Raw genomic sequence first — 15202 nt, 5'->3', positions numbered from 1 at the left:
TTCCAAAGGGCTTGGATTTGAAACTCTGGTAGAGGTAGAACAAAATCTTCCAGTCATAAATTTGAGAAAGTCAGACTCAAGAAAAAGAAAGAGATAATGTTCTTAGGATTTCAGAGGCTTGGATTCAGTCTCTTGTCATGCCCCAAATTTAATTTGTGAGACTGTGAGAGTGACAAAGAAGGGGTTAGGACAGTCTATTTGTGTCTATGCTGGTTAAATAAGTAGAATCATAGAATGATTAAGGTTGGAAAAGAGTTCTAGGATCATCAAGTCCAACTGCCAACCCAGTACTACCATGTCTCCTAAAAGTAATCACAGAATCATAAAATCATAGAATAGTCCAAGTCAGAAGGGACCTCAAAAGATCATCTGGTCCAAATTTTCATTAAAGGAAGCTTAGATGAGATTATGAACCTTTCCAGTCACATCTTGAAAACCTCCAGTGGTGGAGACTCCACCACATCCCTGGGGAGGTTATTCCAGTGAATGATTGTTCTTACTGTAAAAAATTTCTTTCTTATGTTGAGGTGAAACTTCTGCTGGTGCCATTTGTACTTATTGCCCCTAGTCTTCGCCATGTGGTTCTTTGTGAAGAGAGAGACTCCATCATCTTTGTAGCTGCCCTTTGAGTACTAAAAAATTGTGATGAGGTCCCCCTGAGCTTTCTCTTCTCCAGGGAGAAAAGACCTAAGTACTTCAGTCTTTCCTCATAGGCAGCCATTCTGTACCTTCTCTGTACCAGGCAGTCATGGGACTAAATTAATTCCTAATTACAAAGTACTTGAGTACTACTCTAGAAAGTATGAGATGAAAGAGCTCAGTTAAACTCTGGTCCTAGCCGCTGTTTCTGGCAAGGCACTTGTGCCATGCAGCAGCTTTGCACTTCAACTATATCCAAGATACCTCCACCTCAATCTCCCTTCATTCTGGTCTATTCCTCATGGTTATCAATTATTGACTATGGATTAGCAGTTGGAGATCAGGAGCCCTATTAGGTGAATGAATTTAAATGAATTTAAAGAGCTGCTGTCTATAGTGTCCTGAGTAATTCAGTGGGGAGGAAGGTCTTTATGGAATGCTCATCCCATTATCACATTGCTGTAGGTGGTGGGGTAAAATATGTGCATTGACACATCCTTGTATCAGCACATTTAATGGGGGGGCAGCTGGGACAAAAAAAAAAAGCAAGTTCAAAAACAGTGGGAATTATACAGATGTCAAATAAAATTTGCCCTCACGCTGTCCATGGACAGGATATGTGAAATGTGGGTAACACAGCTTATTGCACATGTAAGCGGCAGAATTAACACTGAACTGCACATCAGAAGGATACAGATCATTGGCAGGATACTCAAAGAATACTGGTGGGTTTATTGATGTCATTGTTCTCCTCCTCCTATTTCCCCAATGTCTAAACCCAGGGATATCTCATTAAACCAAGTCTTCTCAGGGAACACCAGGGAGTATGGGAGTACAAAAAATTGCTAGTAAAACAAGAACTGCCAACTGAAACCATCAAGATCATTATCAGAAAAGGCTTCAAATGCTGCAAGTATAACAGGGATGGTTCTGAGTGCTAATGAGCATCCAGATAGGATAGGCATTTTCTCACCCCCTAAGGAAGGGTCAAAACTAATCTGACAAACTCAGTGTGCCTCAACATTGGAGGAAGAATACTCATGAAAAGGTCCACAGGTGTCAGAGAAAGAAAATCTTTAAAAGTACGCTTAGAACAGATAACTTGGATAAAGGCAGGTCTGGGGCAAGTGTACATACACACACATGCACATATATGTGTATGTATGTGTGTATATATATCATTATGAAAAACATCATAAATTTTTGCGGGCAGTTTTGTGTAATGCACATGAAAAAGACCACAATTCATAATCCAAGATTTTAAGGGAATTATATGAAAAGAGAAAATAAAAAACCCCTTGCCTCCCACTGCTGACAGCCTACTCATAACTTCTGCTTCCATGCTGTCAGTACTTATGGATTGCATGATCATACCATGGGAATCATCTACCCAAACCTGGCTGTTCACTATATTCATGTCAGTCATGTCAGTCCCAGCCATTAGACCCCATCTCCCTTGCAGGATCTTCCCACTCTGTTATTGCAGACACACCTTGTGATAGGACTCAGGAAAACAAAAACAAAAACCCTGTGGAGAGTCATCTCCCACTACAGCAAAGGCTCCTCTCTCTCCTTTGTCACCTGTTATTTTTCAGTGCCCTGCTGCTGTGGCTTTTACTATCTGACATTCCCATTTAGTGACTAAAGATGTTGATTGTTGGTCATGTTTTCTCAAGACGGTCCTTCTTCATGAAGTTAAAAGGCCCATATGTCCTTAAGAAAATCTTCCCAGTATCATGCTCAGAGAAGATTCTTTAGGGCAGTTGTGTCTCAGCACTACCTTTCCTCCACCTTCGTACTTCTCTGGCCCTACACACACGCATACACATACTCTGATATGGGTTTTATAGTGGAGCTGGGTACGCTGCAATGTCTCTCAGCATCTTCTACCCTCTTCATCCTGTTCCATCACCCTCTATTTTCCTCTTTCAGTTTGTAGGCTGGGATCAGCAGTGACTGCTTTAACTGCAGTGAAGTCACAGGTGCTGTCATTATCTTTGTACCCCAGGCCTCTTAATTATTCCCATCCTAATAATAAAGACACAAAGAAAATGTGTAGACATATGGTTGACCTAGCACTTCTGCAGGAACATGTACCACTACCCAAATATACTGACAGTGACCCACAGGCTTCTAAGGATCAAATAGTCCTGCTCAAATCAAAAAAGGTTATTCATATCCAAAGATTTTACATGCAGTTATTGATTAGGATCATGTTCCTGATTCTTGTGAGTTAAAAACAGGTTCTCCCCAAACTTTATGGCATGCTAAAATGATTTGCTTATGGGATGGGGGGGTGTAGGGGGAACAAACAAGCAAACAAAAAACACACAAAAATGCACCCTAAGAAAAAAGAGAGAAAACCAAACACGGTTTAGGAACTGAATGCAGTGAACATGTTCTTGAATACATTTATCTAGTATTCACCCAGTTCCCATACCAACAGGGAAAAATAGCTACTTCCATTACAAAATGTCGTATATAAACACCAGCTCTCCTAGTACTTGAAGAACAGATTTTATTTCAGAGAATAAAGAAGCTCTGTTAGAACTATTAGCTATAGTTAAACCTACTTTTCTCAAATGCTGCTGCAGATAAAAGGATAACTTCTAAATGCTATATTCTTCCCTCAGCCAGTATCTTCCCAGCTGATAATTCACACAAATCTTGTCAAAACGACCATAGCTTGGCTTCGTCTAAAGAGTACTGGTGTAAACCCCAGAAACATACCCCTCAAAACCTTTGCTTTTACCATCTATTTCATAAACTATTATCATAATTTATAACGAATAAGTGTAATTCCTTGTAAGATAGTCTTCCCATCTGCAGGAGAATGTGTGGTGTCTTTGACAAATTTTTGCTATATGTGCTTGTCCAAATGTTAAATTATTTTGGAAACAAGCCTCTCTATACTGACCCAATATGTCTGGCAATTATAGCACAGTTGCTTTCTACATTTGCCTTATTAAGATTGAAGATCTGCTGAAATGCGTATAATTTCCAATCTTTCCTTGGTCTTTTGTTAAGTCCAAATTATTCTTATTGTAAAATAGAAGCCAATTCATGCTTTTATAACAGCAAATTTTGAGTTGGAATCAGGGGATGTTTTTCCAAGGAGTAAGTTTTCTCAGAAGGGTCACTTTAACCTCATGTCTGATGAATTTGTGCCTCAAAGTAACCAGAAGAAATGCATTTTCTTTCAATTTTGTAATGAAATCACAGACTGAAATGAGTTTCCCATATTGCTTATGACAGTCAACCTTTATGTACCATGAACAAAATGGGGATTGGCAGATTTGCACAACAAAGTGTTATGGTTTTGGCTGGGAAAGAGTTAATTTTCTTTCTAGTAGCTGGTGTAGTGCTGTGTTTTGGATTTAGGATGAGAATAATGTTGATAACACACCGACGTTTTAGTTGTTGCTAAGTAGTGCTTACTTAGTCAAGGACTTTTCCAGCTTCCCATGCTCTGGTGGGTGCACAAGAAGCCGGGAGGGGAAGGGGCACAGCCAAGAGATCTGACCCAAACTGCCAGATGGGTATTTCATACCATATGACATCATGCCCAGTATATTAACTGGGGGGAGTTGGCTGGGGGAAGCAGCGATCGTGTCTCTGGGACTGGTGGCGATGGTTGGTGGGTGGTGAGCAGTTGAATCACTGTTTTTTTTCCCCTGGGTTTTTCCCCCACCCATTATTTTCCTTTTCATTTATTATTAAGGCTATTATTATTACTGTTATTAAAAATAATAATTATTATTTATTATTATTAAACTGTCCTTAACCCATAAGTTGTCTTACTTTTGCTCTTCCCATTCTCTCCCTCATCTTACTGGGGTGGAGGGAATGAGCAAGCAGCTGGGTGGTGTTTAGTTGTTGTCTGGGGCTAAACCATGACACATGGGTATGGAAAACATATTGGCAAAGCAAAGTTTTCCATTTATTTACTTCAAAATTGCACTGCAACAGCTGCAGCCACCAGCCAGAAATCTTGTGCAACCACTCTAAGTATTCATGTATTATTTGTGCCTGTCATGTTCCATTAAACATTTTATCTGATGTTGATGCACCAAATGTTTGTACCTAAGATCAGGTTCATGTCTCCGTATGTCTCCTGCTCTTTTTATTAGTACCTCTTAACAAATACAGAACTCCATGAGTCTTTGTTTTGTTTTGCAACTGCTTGATTTTTACTAAACTTGTCCTCCCACAAAGAATTTTTGTTATATGTTTCTCTCCTGGCATTAAGGTCACTGTTCTTCTGGCTTATGATACTGTTGCTAACACTTTTTCAAGCATGGCTCTTCTTTCAGTCAAAAAAGGCTGACCTGTCTATTTTGACAGCCCTGTGCTTGCATCTAGCATCAAAACAGTCCTGCCAATGAGAGGGAATCAGAGTATCTAAATCCTATGAAAGACTGAAAGTGCACGATAAACAGGCATGAGGCATCCCTCAATGCCACCTCCAAGAGTGCATTTCACTGGCATCAGTCAGGCTTCACTCCACCCACAGAGCCCTAAAGGTGGTAAATAAACTTGTTGCATTATGCCACAAGGAACAGAAGCTCTGTGTGCCTAAGTAGCTGCACAGGAACTCTGTCCCAGTGTTAAAAATTCCACATGACAGTCAATGGCTTTGGGTGTACAAGACTGTTTTCTTCTCCCATACAACAGGATAAAGTACTTTAGCTGTCTGCAAGGTAGGTGCCACATAGAATTAAAAAGGCTGGTAATGAGGTATAAAATTCCTGTCCCAGAAACTCAGAGTACTTCTCCACAGTCTTTAGGAGCAGGGAAACAGGGAAGAATGGAAAGTTTTAGTGGATGATACTGAAGCACCTGGTAAAAGGGGAAACTGTGCTCTGAGTCTGGATGTTACTTAAGAGTGAAGTGGTCTCAGGACCAGGTGACAGACAAACCAGAGTGGTGCAAATGTGCCACGGTAATGAAAATGTTGTACCTGGTGAATAATCTCACCAGGAGACACATGGTTATCCTGTGACAAAAAGGCTGGGATTCCTTAATCTCCCTCTTCTATTTCTCCTTGCTCTTTATCCCTCATATCCTTTTACCTCAGTTGTTCTTTTTTGTCTTTCCTCCCTCCCTTAAGAAAAAAACCCCACACATAAATTCCAAGAGTGTAATTAAGAGAAACTCTGAATCTTAACAAGTGCTTTAGATATAAAATATCTGCTTTCCAATCAGATCTTAATTATTTTTTAAAAATAATTGAAGTGGAAGCAACACCATTTACCTAGAAAAAGAGAAAGAGTGGTGAGCAATAGGAAATGAAAACAAGAAAACTACTTGAGCTGACTTTTGATGTGTGAAACTGCAGATACTCCTGTCCATTGGATAAGAAATACCATACAGGGAAACAGACCCCTTGCAGAATCATTCCTCACAACATGCTGTTACGATGCCAAAGCAGATGCTCACCTCAGAGAAGACACCAAACCTGCTTCTGCTCCTTCCTAAAGGCAGAAGAGCCACCAGAAGTGATAAAGCGGCATTAAGCCCGGACTGCATGAACCCAACTCAGCGTAAAAGGTGTTCAAAGAACACAACAGTCCAAGCAAATTTAATGAAATTAAGAAACTACTGGCCTGATCCAAACTGGTTTGAAGTCAATACAAATCTCTGTAGTGACTTGAAAGGACTGTGGATAAATCCCTCAATGTATAATTTCTGCTGGAGTCATTTGAAAATTTAGGAGCTCTGTAGGGAAGATGAGGCTGAAAAGGATCTCTTAGGTCATCAAGATCAGTCACACATTATTTCTGATATCTCATCATGTACTCCCTTTCATTACCGTATCAGCCTCCATCTGTGAATGTCAGAACAAAGGTGCAACAGTCCAATATTTCTCTGATGAAGAGAAAAAGGCACAAGAGATAATAGAATTGGTTTCTTTAAAACCTGAAGTTAAATATTTAACCTACAATGAAATTGAAAATGAAGTGCTTATGATCACTCCTATGAGGCTCATTGTATTCATATTAAGCCCCTGGTGACAGCTGGAAAATCTGGAAAAGGAAGGCATTTGCACCGATTTTACTGAATGAAACTTAGTAAATAATTGCACAACTCAAGATGCAAAAGACAGAAAGGATCAATCTTTCTTAGACATGGCAGTGCTGCACAGTTAAAAGACATGAAAAGCAAGGGAAGATGTATCCAAAGTCAGCTGATTTGACCCTGAATTCAGAAAAGGGAATAGGACTCCTGAGTAAGAAGGAGCTATTTTTACAGTCTTTTTTTCACTGTAAAACCATAAGTGAAAAGACTTGAGCAAAGGTTGGGGGCATATAAGTGTTATTTTCAGCTTAGTGTCTTCTCATTAAAAAAAAAAAAACAAACCAATGGTTAATTTATGTTACTTGATGTATTTATTAGTGAAGAGATCTAACCTCCATTCTAAGAACAAAGGCATAATTTAACATATCTTACTTCAAAAAGAATATATTCTGTATGGAGTTGGGGTTTTTTTTTTAAGCTCTTTTTCTCGAGTAGGTTTCCTTTTTCTATAACTTTCGTCTGTTTTTTGGATAGATATTACTGTCCTAAATGAAGGCAAATAAGAGATTCATAATGGGTCATTTATAGAACCACATTTTCTTTTTCTTCTCTTTGTAGTTGTATATAAAAAAACCTTCTTTTTCTCAACTTTCATGGAAAATTCTTGGGAAGGTATTTTGTTTGTTTGCCAGCTTTATCATGCAGGTATCTGGCACTTAAAATTTGTGCTCTGATGGTGAGTTACAAGACTGTGTCCTACCACCAAAGCAATGAAGCTCTGAAAGTTAGATTTTCAGTGCACTACTAATTCAAAATTTGCCCATTACCAATATATTCAATTTATCCAGGCATTTTGGCAAATGATCTTGTAACATTTTGGGGAGTCACCAGATGGCACTAAAACATTGTAAGGTGCCAAAAATCATTACTTTTCTTGCCAACAAATGCATTACTTTGTAATAATATAATTTTCTTTCTACTTCAGCTGCACGTTGGACTAATATCTCCTTCAAATTCCACTGAACTAGAGGCACTGGCTCACGCTCATTGAGCCAAAGAGCAGGAGGATGAACTTAAAGACATAGGAACATCATCCAAAGCCATTACACCACCAAGAATACTATTATCATAATTTTAACCTTGAGATTATGTTCCTTTTCTGGAAATCTGAGTCTGTCAAAGAAAATTTTACAGGGCCTGCTTACTCTACCGGTACAGACTCAGCCTGTTCCCAGGAAAGCTCTAACCCTTTCCTTGTTGACATGAGTTTCAAATCTATCTTTCCTTCTCATCTCCATTGTTCAAAGGAAACACTGAACACTTGAGATACTGCCATCATATTTAACGTGAAGCTGTATTCTGCTTTATATGCATAGTTTTCAATGGCTGACCAAATATTTCTCTGTCCCAGTTTCCTGTATTCAACATTGACTAAAATCACCTAATTAAAGATGGATATACGAAAAATTAAAACAGCTTAAGTTCTATTTAGAGATCTTAGAATATTCCAGAATATAGTTTAGATTTATCTAATGTAATTTGGTATATCTATTCTATGCTACAATTTATTTACTGTTTCACAAACCCTTTCACTGGCATATCATTTAAAACCTTTTCCTAGCTGGATTCATATCCTACCATGTTAAGAAAATCAAATATTTACATCATTTCCTTATTCTCCAAATTCATGTAACTGGTCATAGTCTTTTATTAACCAATGACTCCAACCTTGACAAATTAGTTTTACAAACATTGAAAGAACCTGTCCAGGTCTCCTTCAGAGGAAAATACTCAGGTTGTGGAGCTATATTGTGTGTATATAGTCCTCCTAGGGTAACTCAGAGAACAGATGCTGTAGCACAAGTCATAGAAAATTAAAAAAAAGAAATCTAGGGGACTAAAAATCTTTACTGAATTACAGACCCAACCAAATCACCATGATGTGTGGAAGGAAGAATGTCCTATTTATCTATTCACTTTTTAAAAATAGAGACAGTTAAAAATATGAAAGGTTTTCATGGAAAATTTGACAAAATAAAAGGTACTCTTCTTTGAAAGCTATGGGCAGACTGGATCAGCTCCACGTGGCATGCTGAAGTCTCACAGTTATGTAACATTCATTTTTATAAGATATATGCTTTAGTTTCTCCCCTTCTGAACATGAGAAGGACAAGGCAGAGAGTAGAACAAGCACAGCAGTTCACCCTAAAGTCCCTGCCTTGAGAGTCTAAAGCGAGGAGAAGGTGGTTTTTTGAGTTAATAATATTTTTTCACAGAAACCTGCCTAAAATAATGTTGATGTGGGGATTTTTCAAAAGGCAACAGAAGTAGTCAGAATAGTATTGCTGCAACCACTGGTTTTGACTCTGTGTACGTCAAAGTACTCCAAAGGTTCAAGGGGCACACTTGAAATAGTAGCCTGGGGATAGTGCCCCAGAAACAACTAACTGTAGCAGGCAATGAGTGGCTACCTAAAAAGAAATTTCATCTTTATGGTTCATGCCAGCAAGGACCCTGCCCTGGAGCTCACAACTGCGCTTGCTCAGAAACTGTCCGATAAAGCCAAAGTGTCCCAGAGCCTGATCCCCTTGTTCCCATCTCAGGGTGAATACAAGGCCATAATGTGGCCACGCTCTGATATCCATCCATCACATCCTGAGTTTCTGCATTACCTTATGAGCAAAGTAAGAAGGCAACATATTTTTCTCCAGAGAAAATCCACTGTGTGATAGATGAAGCTTCACAAATACACGCTCCAGAAAGCATCCAATCATTTAAAGAACTCCCATGAACAACCACAGTAACCTTGAAATATTTTGGAATATTTGATAAATCTCCCTCCCACCCTAAGCTTATTTCTTTTTCACGAAAAATCATGACTAAACGCTTTGGTTAAAGTCAGGTAAATGGTTTGCAGACCTTCCATGATGTAATTCAAAGTTTCTGTTAGCCTATCTTTCTCTAGAGCGGAGATTGCCTTTGAAGGGCTGTTACCTCCGGCAATGTTTTTGGTGCAGGAAAAGACCTCTTAGGAGAAACCTGCTCTGTGGCCTTCTGTTTCATCTTCCCATTTTGTGCTTTCTATTGCAGGTAGAATTACTGATTGCTGTTTTGCTCCTACAGATGCAGCTCTAACAGTCTAAATATGGCAGCACTGAAGCAGTTCATAAACATTAATTAATGTATCCTCATTACATCTCTCTGAGGAGAGTGATGATAGAGCAGTGAAGGTGTCTTGGTATGGATCCAGAGGTGTGAGTTCATGCCTCTCCCTGGACTCATTCCAAGCATCACTCCCAGTCAGCTCAGCTATAAATGAGTACCACAGCACTGGGGCCGAGGAAATCAAAGGCATCTGGATGGGATATTAGCCACATCACTCCCCTGTGGGAGGTTAGCAACAGAAACTGTTGTCCTTGCCCAGACGAGCGCAGTTAGCCCTTGTGATGGTTTGCTACCACTATGTACAGAGGTGCTGCTACCATCCCTCTGACAAGAACAACCTTGGCAGAGAGGGATGAAGACCCAGATCTTCCAAAATGTTTAAAGCTCTAAATCCCTGTAAACTCAGCAAGCATAAGTCACATGAACACTTATGCTATTGGCGTCTAAGTGATTTGTCCCAGTTCTGCGGCAGAACAGAAAATTGACCGTGACTCATAAGTTCAGTCAACTGGGGTATCTGTTTTCTCTTCTATCAATCTTTTCTGGTAAAAGTAGTAATTACTCAAGAGGTTCATCCCACTGTGTTAAAGAAGAATGTCTTGAAAATACATATGCATTGTCACACAATGGGAAATAAAGTTTGTTTAGCCATATGAGATGAAAGCTAATAAATACTGCTTTGCATTCACTGCCTGTCATATTCATTATTCTCATTAAAAGATCCAACATTGTATTCAGCATGGGACAAGACAATCACTGCCTTGAAGAGCTTATATAAAACTTTTCATTCAAGAAACTCACAAGGCTCTTATAAACAGTAATTAATTAAATCATTGGAAATTATAATATGTCCTTACAGATGGGAAACTGAGGTACAGAACTCACTGTAACACTCAGAGCATCACTTAACTGATGCCCACGTGGAAATAAAAGCAGTATTACTGATTTCTTGTCCTGTACTCTAAGCACCAAACCCATTTCCTCCTAATAAATAATTTAAATTGCTTTTATTTTAATAAACTATGAAGAAATAAAAATTTGTTTAGATTGCCGAAAGGTGAGTGAAGATAAAAAGGTAATGCAGATACATGGCCTCCTGCTTTTCCTCTAAGCACTTCATTGTATGGTACAAACAATACAATTAAAATTTTGAAAATTAAATGCTCCATCATTAGCTAAATAGGCAGAAGTAACTGTCTAAGTGATGAATAACAGGCTCATACAACATCATTTAGAAACCAAACTATGCTGAAAAGTATCCCCTTTTATCAGATATTTTTTGGACTCTGCTAGATGCACTGGAACCAGTGAAGCAATAAATACATCAAAATATGGAGGTAAACAAAATCATAAAACATCCAATGTGACAGCTGAAACACCCACGAATGCATAAATATTTATGAAGCAAGAGGTACTTCTGAAACACCCAGCAGGTTTGATTGGATTGAACAGTCCAATCAAAGCATTGCGCGTTCACATGATGGAGGAAATAGGAATTACATGGCAGAGAAAGGAAACACTGGATTTGCTATATATTTCAAGCAGCTTTTTAAACTGCCCAGTGCCAAAAAAAAAACCCAAAAAAATAGCCTTCAGTATAATTTGAACATGGAATTACCAGTTTCCAGATATAGACTATTCCAAAGGAAATTTCAGGCACCCCAATACCCTTCTGAATGTATCATCTAAAATATTTATTCACATTTACAATAATTTTTTCTATTATATACTCCCTAGACAAACCTGTGCTTTGAGGCTATGGCTCTGAACATGATGTTTCTGAGTGGCAGCAGCAGAAGCCCTCAAACAGAAGTTATTCACACGCACCCTTTTGAGATAATCTTTTTTAGCTTTGGCTCAAAAAAGAGCCATCCATAGCATTCATTAGGCATCCATAGCTTTGTCCATCTGGATGGAGATCCTCAATCCCTTCTCTCTACCAGATGTTTGTGTAGGTAGTCCAAAGATATGGAGCTGGGAACTCTTGCCCTTGTTGTGTATAAAATAAAGCAAGAGCGGCAGTTTGTAAACTTTTAAAGGCTTTATATAATCAGATTCCTATGGGATAGACATGAAAGCTGAACAGAATAGTGTAGACTTGTATGCTTCCTTTCACCATTTTCTGAACATTTTCTATTTTTCTTAATTTAAAGGCGAGAAGGTTCATTAAATCAGACTATCTAGTAAGACCTTATAGGTATTATACATACAACATATTATACACCTTCTCTCTGGTGAGCAGCATTAGGACACGAGGAAATGGAAAGAAGCTGCATCAGGGAAGTTCAGACTGGACATTAGGAAAAAGTTCTTCACTGAGAGGGTGGTCAGTCACTGGAACAGGCTTACCAGGGAAGTGGTCATGGCACCAAGACTGTACAATTCAGGGAGTGTCTGGATGACGCTCTTAGTCATGTGGTTTAGTTCTAGGTAGTCCTGTGAGGAGCAGGGACTTGGACTCAATGATCCTTACAGGACCCTTCCAACTTGAGATATTGCATAATTCTATGATTCTACAGTACACTATGTCCTGTAAAGGCCCCAGCAACTTGTGCTTAAAACACATCTTTCAGAAAGTTACCTAGCCTTATTCAAAGATACTAAAACCTGAAGAATTCAATACTTTCCCTTGTAGCTTGAGGTCATCAAACTAAAATTAGTCATCTCTTTCAGTGCCCTCTTACAGGCAGGAACAATGTTGTCGAGGGCTGCCTAAGGAACTGATCAAAGTAGTATAAAACAGTGAAAATGGATATGGCTCCTGTATTTCTGCACTTTTGACTTAGCTTACCTAAAATCTACTACTTATTGTTAATAATAATAATGTTCTCTCTTAGGAGCCAAACCCATTTTACAAGAATATGAGCCCAGATATTTTGGTGCAGACTTGTAGCTTCAGGGCTGGAGCAGGTTTTATATGTAATAGGTGTTATGATAAAAGCATGAAAAGTTAGTTGGGCTACACAGGTTAAAATCTACTGATCTTTCCATCCACTTAAAATCACTGTGACCTGGCCTTGTGATTCAGGATTTCTAAATCTTATATCTGTGATGCAACTGACCTACTTTTTACATAACCTGTTCTGGCCAAGGGTCTCAAAGGAAGCATTACTCCTAAAATTACCTGTAATCAATGCACATCGTGGCATTGTGTAAATGTCTAATGCTTTCCTGCCAATGTGGAATGCATTTAGAGTTACACACATTCAGAATTCCTTTCCATTGCAGGAATCGGCTGAAGTATAGTAGGAGACTTCCTTGTGTGAAATAAAAAGTTGTACTTATTTTTTGGATTAATGTTAATTCAATTTCTAGATAAAACACACAACAGCTAACTAGTTTTACTATATTTTGCCTGAATGGACAAATCATTTTATGAATAACAGGAAAAATTGTGGATTAGTTTTCTCTGCTGCTCAATCACCTCTTTCATGTGAGCTCTGAATATAAATATAAGGACAGAGTCTGCAGTCCTTATCTGTACCGTGTAGCCTTTGCAGAGCTAGTACTGGCATTGCATCTTTCTATGATGTCCAAATGGCCTTATCTGTACAGTCATTCCGAGTGTAATTTGGGCATTATTTCAATGAAATCAAGGGAAGGAACCTATTGTGTTCTCCACTTCAGTAAACAAAAGAACATCATGAATAAAGGTTTGCAGACTCTATTACTTTTTATAGATTTCAGAATTTGGACCAAAATTATGAATCAAACTGAGCCATCACATGAAATTAAACCTTCTCCAGGCCCTTTTGGCTCAGCAGGTTGGTTCTGAGTCTTTAATCTCTCCACACACTCTGCAGGATACTTCACCTTGGGTCATTTTGTTTTGAAGGGCTCTAGTTACTATATCACCATGGGTTTAGCTAAACACTATCTTTAGTCCTGTAGATCACTTGCAGCAGCAGGAGGCCTCTCATGCTCCCAGCCTGGCTGAATACAGTATTTTTAACATTTCAGCAAGCACTTCAAGGAGACTTACAAAGGCAAACTAGTGTGGGAGAAGAGAGCACTAAATGCAAGTGTCTGTAGTAATACACTATGCTTCCATGGGACTGATCCTGCCTGGTACTCAACACCTGAAAAGTAAATTTTAGGGTGTTCAGGCAGGTTATAGTGTGTCTCTGTACAGAAGCTAAGAAGCAAACGACTGAAGTGTGTGATTCCTTTATAATTATCCCTTTAAGCTAAGTATTGCCTGAGAGATTCAACATGTCTGTCAGCTCCTGTGAAGTTCACTAAACAATGGTCTGCAGAAGAAGGTTAGATTCAGGACCTCACCAAGTAGATTTAGTGTTGGATAATTACATGGCTAAATGTTGCTGGTCTCTTTCTAGGGAAAAAAAGGCAAGGCAAGGCGAGGCGAGGCAAGGCGAGGCGAGGCAAGGAAAAGCAAGGCAAGGCAAGGCAAGAAAAGGCAAGAAAAGGCAAGAAAAGAAAAGGCAAGAAAAGAAAAGGCAAGGCAAGGCAAGGCGAGGCAAGGCAGAAAAGGCAAGAAAAGGCAAGAAAAGGCGAGGCGAGGCGAGGCGAGGCGAGGCGAGGGGAGGGGGAGGGAGGGGAGGCGAGGGAAGGGAAGAAGGGAAGGGAAGGGAAGGGAAGGGAAGGGAAGGGGAAGGGAAGGGAAGGGAAGGGAAGGGAAGGGAAGGGAAGGGAAGGGAAGGGAAGGGAAGGAAGGGAAGGGAAGGGGAAGGGAAGGAAAGGAAAGGAAAGGGAAAGGAAAGGAAAGGAAAGGAAGGAAAGGAAAGGAAAGGAAGGAAAGGAAAGGAAAGGAAAAGGAAAGGGAAAGGAAAGGAAAAGGAAAGGAAAGGAAAGGAAAGGAAAGGAAAGGAAGGAAAGGAAAGGAAAACGGAAAGGAAAAGGAAAGGAAAGGAAAGGAAAGGAAGGAAAGGAAAGGAAGGAAAGGAAAGGAAAGGAAAGGAAAGGAAAGGAAAGGAAAGGAAAGGAAAGGAAAGGAAAGGAAAGGAAAGGAAAGGAAAGGAAAGGAAAGGAAAGGAAAGGAAAGGAAAGGAAAGGAAAGAAAGGAAAGGAAAGGAAAGGAAAGGAAAGGAAAGGAAAGGAAAGGAAAGGAAAAGGAAAGGAAAGGAAAGGAAAGGAAAAGAAAGGAAAAGGAAAGGAAAGGGAAAGGAAAGGAAAGGAAAGGAAGAGGAAAGGAAAGAAAGGAAAGGAAAGGAAAGGAAAGGAAAGGATAGGAAAGGAAAGGAAGGGAAAGGAAGGAAGGAAAGGAAAGGATAGGAAAGGAAGGAAAGGAAGGAAAGGAAAGGAAAGGAAAGGAAAGGAAAGGAAGGAAAGGAAAGGAAAGAGGAAAAATAAACCTCTTCTCTATAGCTGCAAGTGTGTACATCAGCAGAGCTGCAAGTCTTGTTGACCTGACTTGGCTGTC

Source organism: Phalacrocorax carbo, chromosome 1 (genome assembly GCF_963921805.1).
Source record: "Phalacrocorax carbo chromosome 1, bPhaCar2.1, whole genome shotgun sequence".
NCBI classification, from domain to species: Eukaryota; Metazoa; Chordata; class Aves; order Suliformes; family Phalacrocoracidae; genus Phalacrocorax; species Phalacrocorax carbo.
This window is presented reverse-complemented; position numbering follows the sequence as displayed.